The sequence below is a fragment of the Pistacia vera genome, unplaced genomic scaffold (genome assembly GCF_008641045.1).
Source record: "Pistacia vera cultivar Batoury unplaced genomic scaffold, PisVer_v2 Contig182, whole genome shotgun sequence".
NCBI lineage: Eukaryota > Viridiplantae > Streptophyta > Magnoliopsida > Sapindales > Anacardiaceae > Pistacia > Pistacia vera.
In genome coordinates this window covers 472,117-478,925 of record NW_022195917.1, presented here as the reverse complement: position 1 = coordinate 478,925, position 6,809 = coordinate 472,117, and the positions used below count along the sequence as shown (strand labels likewise).

At 35.9% G+C, this 6,809-nt stretch overlaps 1 pseudogene; it reads right to left on the bottom strand.

Moving 5' to 3' along the window:
- Positions 1–2,043: 2,043 nt before the first annotated feature.
- Positions 2,044–6,529, bottom strand: LOC116126637 (annotated as a pseudogene).
- Positions 6,530–6,809: the final 280 nt, after the last annotated feature.

Here is a 6,809-nt window from a genome sequence, read left to right as displayed (position 1 = left end):
AAAAAGGCAGTGTCATGATCCTGCGCATTTTGGCCCAATGCTCTCCGTAAACTGTGAACACCATGTCTGTCCATTGCCTGTAAAAAACGAAAACAACGTTTCGAGGGCGCGATCCGAATTCCACACCTTGTGTGTAGAACTTGGGTAGCAAGCTCAGCGCTGAACCACGACCAAATTTTTGGAACCAAGTTTGAGGAGGAACGGAGCCATAGGTTTGCGCGAGGGAAGCAAGAAAGCGATGGTGGTCATTGCCGACCTGAGCCAGTTGCCAAAGATTGAATGGGAGAAGGGAAGGGGGAGTTAATGAAGATTGAAAATGGAGTGAAAGAAGTAAAGAAGAAGAGGAAGCAAAGGGAGGGAAAGAAAGATTTGGTGAATGAAGCTAATACTGAAGAAGAGTAGTAAGATTGAGATACTAACAAGTTAGCCATAGTTTTGATTATGTGAGATAAGATGAGACTGAAGGAGGGAAATGAATTATGTATATAAGGAGTAATGGGGGTAGGAGGTTGGTGCCCAATGGTTTTGGGTGAACTATGTGCTTTTTGTCTAAATCAGGTAGGAGGATCACTTAACGTTTTTCTATGGTCAATTGTTAGGTGGAAGTGGAATACCTCATTTCTCTTTTTCGTTCATCTTTAAGTTTGATCTGGTCTTGGTTTCTTTTTTAATATTATTTTGCTTCCACTGTTAGATTCATAAGCGATATTTTGCAAATGAGAGAGAATAAAATTAGCGATTATTTCAAATTTCTTTGTTAAAAATAAAACTCATATGCTTTTATTAGAAGGTAATATAAAACTTGTATAATATAATTAATTCTCCTAAAAATATCAAGACTCCTCTAACAAGTATAAAAACCTGCTATAATTATAAAATATCAAATTCTCTTTAAAAACATAATCAGGAACGTTTTTATTACACTAATTTTATATGCAATAAACAATGATAGACGACAAGGAGGCCCGCTTGATCTTTCTCTCTTCTGGTCAACTCTAATACATATTTAAATTGTGGTCAAAATTAAACAAAAACCACAATATAATATACATCAATAATCCCTTTGACCAAGACTCATTTTATTCATCTTTTTTGGCTTGACCTTTTGGGATGAATTACAGGAGCAACCGCCAATTAGTTCTTTAGGCATGTACAAAAAAAGCACTTTGAAAAATTTGATTCCCTATACTCCATTCATACTCATAATGGGGATAAAATCTTTTATATTAGACACGTTTCTGATTTGATATATGATTAATTACAGCTTAACTACTTTTATTATGGTATAAAATAATTTTTCTTTTATTAATTATACCAATATTATTATTATTTTTTTTTCTTTGTGTCACACTTTGAATATATTATTTACATCTTAATGATTACTGTAATGAGCAAATTCGATGATTTTTTTTTTTAGTATAAAATTTGAAGTGTGTAATTTTTATAGCATTAATAAAAATAATTATACTGATAGAACTATCACCGAAAGTGTTAAATATCCCTAAAGTGTTTTTAATATTTGTAAAGGCGTGTTTGATATTTTTAATATTATTATAGCTTTTTTGATAATGATATGAAGATCTTTAATACTTTTAACGAGTGGATGACTTTAATATTACAAGGAGGAAAGAAAAAAAAAATTGTAAGGATATGAATGCATAAAAACATATGATTCTTGATTTTCTTTCAAAAAACATCAGTAATTACAATTTTGTTTTATATTACACTTTAATGTTTAGGCCAAGACATATTAATCTGCACCAACAATGGTGCTATGCAGATTTCACTTCTACGCTAATCAACCAACTTTGACCCTTTTCTCTCACCTCCATCCCTGCCAAAATCAGTCAATTTATATATCAATTAATTAATTGAGATAAATAAAACTAGAAACTGTACCTGCTAAACATCAGCATGGACGTGTTCCTCGAACTTTCATATCCATATTTAGTGATGAGGGTAACTTAAACGATCCTGACGTCAAATATAGAAATCAAAATGATAGAGATTTTACAGACACAACTGATGTGGTACTAGTACAAGTTATGAATTACGGTGAAACTTCACTGTGATTTGGTGAAGTACTTGGGTGCTCATAGGACTAATGCTTGGCATTGTATCTTCGGCAAGGGCTCTCAGCCTGTTAAGCTCAGGCACCACCACTTTGCCGAGATCCGGCCTTCTTTTCTTCTAAGCTCCACACACTGAAGCGCCATCTGGCGTATGACATGTGGCTTCCATCGGCCATTCTGGAACTGCAGGGTCTAATACTCCGCAAATTCCCCATCTGGATTGCGCTTTCAACCTGATGAGCCAATCCCATCGGTGGCTTCGCGGTTATTATTTGCAGAAGCATAACGCCGAATGATAACATCAGACTTCACTCCCAGCAATCCTGTCTGCTGATATTCGGGGTCGATATAACAGAAGTTCCACGCTTGAAGTCATTCGATATTGAGTTACAGAGTCGGTTACTGATGGAGGAACCAGCCTTGCCAAACCAACATCACTATCTTGCTAACGTAATTACGATCAAGTAGAATGTTTCGGGTTTTAAGTCGCGGTGACTAGTGGTCGGCTTGGACTGGTGCAGAAAAAGTAGCGCAGTCCCGATTTCCGCAGCTATTCGGAATCTTTCTTGCCATGGAAGAACAGGACTCCCCCTCTGCAGAATAGCCTGTCTAAGCCCCATTAGCCATGTATTCGTACACTAGGCAACCATATTCCGGGCAAGCTCCTAGAAGAACCATGTTTGGATGTCGTATGTTGCATAATCTTCAACCGCACATCGAATATCAATCAATCAACAATTACATGATCAATCAACTCATCATTATATATTTTTAAGTTGGTTTCTTACTTCTTGCTGAAATTGTGATCGTCCTTGCGCGGCGTCTGGGGCGAAGAACTTTTACTGCCACAGTGTATGATCAAAATTACATTTGAATACTGGACCGTAACCGCCTTCTCCAATCTTACGAGAACTGCGAAATTGCAGTTGCTTTTTCGATCTCCTCGATTGTGTACTTCCGGTACCTGGGGTCACATACTCAACCAGTCTCAGCTCTTTCCCTACATTCATCTCGGCATTCTTCCTCTTTCTGCTTCGAGTTGTCCAGTTTCTGAGCTGCTTCGGCTGCCTCAAGAGCTGCCCTGCACTTTGCTTTCTCCTTCATGCAAGTGTTAATGCAGCTTCCTCAGCATGCGGGCCTCTTCAAATCTCTGGTGTTTCTTCATTCATGCGTTGAAATTCCCTAGCCTGTCATCATATTATCAATCCTAAATACATCATCAAATTAATATAAAAGAAAATTCCCTTTTTCTTTTCGTACCGTATGTTTTGCAGTGAGTGCTTCTTGCAGGCTGCACTGTACATATCCATTGTTTGCTTCAGCTCTAGCCTTAGCCTTCTCATCTGCTTCTACATCTTCCTATAATTTTAACAATTGGTTTTAGGAATTTTCAGAAAGAAGTTCAGTTCATCAAGAATCAAATGATTTTTATTCTTACGGCGGATGAAGACTGCGATGACCATGACATACTATTTACACTTCCTTGGCAGCTTGATGATACATCATACAAGAATTCATATCTGTCAACTTTTTTATCAAGAGCGACCCTCTGGGGCTCATGTTTGTCGACTCTGAGCGCTTGAAAGATGAGGAGCATAGAGCTCTGAGCTGTTTGAAAAATGCGGAGCATAGAGCTCTGAGCTGTTCGAAAACGAGAATCCATCCTAATCCAAAGGGACAGGGTCATGTAAGATGGAAACATCCGATCATATGGTCTTCCACTCTCACAAATGATATGTCTGAATCCGTTATTGAAGGCTCATCTTAGGGGCTGAAGCTCTACCAAAAGGTGACCTGTTCAATGCCCTTACATTAATTTCTATTCTTCAATTTCATAACAACAATCATGAATTACTTATGCTACTTACCTGATTCCATATCTTTCGAAGCTACGGATTGAAGTTGTGACACTCGGGTCCTGTAATAGGATCGCAAAATGTAGTTGAATTAATTAGGAGCAACAATAAAATGTAAATTATGTGTAGGGTTTTTATAATGAACAAACCTGCATATCTTGGTGAGGTGTAGAAGTGATTCAATTGGATCAGAATGTGGCTGAGCTGGGCTGTAATTGACTATGACTATGAGCATGGGGAGGCTGTTTAGCCGGCGGCGGTGGCATGGTAGCTGATCGTACTGATGAAATCTTTCCTTTTGCAATCACATACACATGCAAAAGGCCGGTGCCCCTTTGGTACACTAGTCGGAACATCTGGGGTTTTGAATCTTCTGTGAAAAAAGAATCACACAATTAGGAGTCTTGAATTACATTACATTGGCAATAAAATTTTCATTTTTGGGGGTATGATTTTACTTGACCAACTGCTCCTGGATGATGCTCCAACTACTAAAGTCTCAATCGAATATACGAAACATAGTCGATTAAAGCTTTTGATACATCCATATCCTCCAATACCACTTCAGTGCATTTTATCTGTTTTAATCAACGCAGGATTAAAATTATACAGGTGAGTATGACATGAATTTGAAAATATTAACAAACTGAAACATACATCTTTTCGCGAGCAAAAGCAACGAAATGGTAAACATTTCTTTGGTATGATTGTCAACTAATTTTATATTTGGTCTCCCAACTCATCGTAACATTAGACATAGAAACAGCCCCAGCTGCAGACAAAATCAAAATAATTAATTGAGAAAACGATACCCACCCAACTCTGCAATCTTTAACATAAAAACTCATGCTAAAATCTGAACAATAAAATGGAGTGTCTTACTTTTTTGATTAACATGAATAAGTGTAAGAGATTGGCCTCTCGAAGAAGACGATCAACTGCCCATTTAAAGCATATTGGTCCCTTTATCCTTGTCTATTGCTACTGCTACACTTCTTCTCTGCTGTCACGACTTCTCTCGCCATCTTCTCTTCTAGTTTCCGAAAAAAATTAAAATCAAAAGTAGCTTTACCAGACGTTTCAATGTATTGGGATATTGTTGTTGATTATTTTTTTTGTGATTAACTTATATGTGTTCAACTTTATCACAGATTTTTGTTATATTATGTTATCCAACTGTATCACAAACTAACCCAACCATCTTTCGTTAGACCCTCTTGCTAAATACTTAGAATGGTTCAACCCTCGGAAGCAAGGGAATTTTGTTACTGTTGCTAAATGTGCAAAAATTCTTCTAACTTATGTTCAAACTAAAAAGTTCTATAAAAACCACTCCATCTCAACCTGTTAAGCATAACTTTGTGTTACTGCTCTCCCAAATTTGGCTCCTCTCAGTCCATTTTTGTTGTTGTCTGATTGTAGTTACAGCTACACTTCATATTGGTTTCAAAAACTTTTGGTGTAAAACATTTCCTCCTCAAGGTTGAAGAAACTGTCCAACACACTTGAGGGTTTTGGATACTAACACATGCACCAAACAAATTGATTACATTTTCATAATAAATCAATAATGCTAGGTCTATAACTTTTTCTAACAATTTCTGCAACATCCTGTCATTGGTTGGCTCGCAATGGGTAAGCGGACCCTTTTACAAGCAGACGAATGACAATCTACATGTGGGAATTGTAGAAAGAGGTTGTGCACCTAGCATTATTTAATAAAATTTGCTTGATTAAATATTCTTTTTAATTTTTTAATATAATAGAGTATTAATAACGAATTTTATATAAATTATAATTAAATATATATACGATAGTTAAATTATGATTAATGTTATACCAAAATAAATAACATAAATTTAATTAAATTACATCCTTAAAAGTGAATAAAATATAATGGGAGAGAGAGTGTACTAAAAAACGATACTAAAGTATTTTCGAAACAAAGTTTCATTTCTTTTCAGTTTTTATTTCTTCAATTTTTATTAATTAAATAAAAATTGAAAATATATATAATTAGCAAAGGTCTTTCTTGATAAAGTAATCAATTTTTTGGGTGCTATGTTACTATCTCAAACCCTTGGGTGTGTTTATTTTCCTCAAACCTTGAGGAGGAAAATGTGTTGTATAGTGGTTGATAGTTGGTGAGGGATTAGCATGTATAATCCCTCCTAATTATATGGATTTGCGTTAGGTGTGCCATGCCTAAGACAGTCAACTACTGTGCTGGGAGCAGTCAATCTTGATGGAGAAGTTTGTGGATGGTGTGACGCCACATGGAAGGAGCCTGGCCGTCAGATTTGAGAGTAGTTTGTGGACAGATGGCACGCACCCAAGGGCTAAGAGATTCACCCCCACAACAAAAAGTAATAGAAAATTTTATATAGACACAAATGATTGTAATGGTCATAGTAGTAGAAGTTACGAATTTACTGAGGAAACTTGACTATGATTTGGTAAAGAATCTGGTGCGCTTATAAGACTAATGTTTAGCATTGTATCTTCAGCAAGAGCCCATAAATTTTATTAGAAACTGGACAATGTGTCTTCCATTGCCCAGTCATGAACAGCAGGGTCTAATACTAGACAGAAATTCCCCATTTCGATATCTTTTTATTCAATATCTTTTGATGAACCATAAACAAGAAAAAAAATCTGTGAAGTACAAATTCTAAAATATATATATATATATATACCATAAACAAGAAAAAAAATCTGTGAAGTACAAATTCTAAAATATAGAAAATTGAGAAAGAGAATAACTTGCCCTCTTACAGATTCACATTCACCTATTTGAATATTGTACAATTAATGAAGATTTATTTCGCCCTTGTTTATTACTTGAACAACCTTTTAAATTTCTGTCAGCGGATTAGAGTTA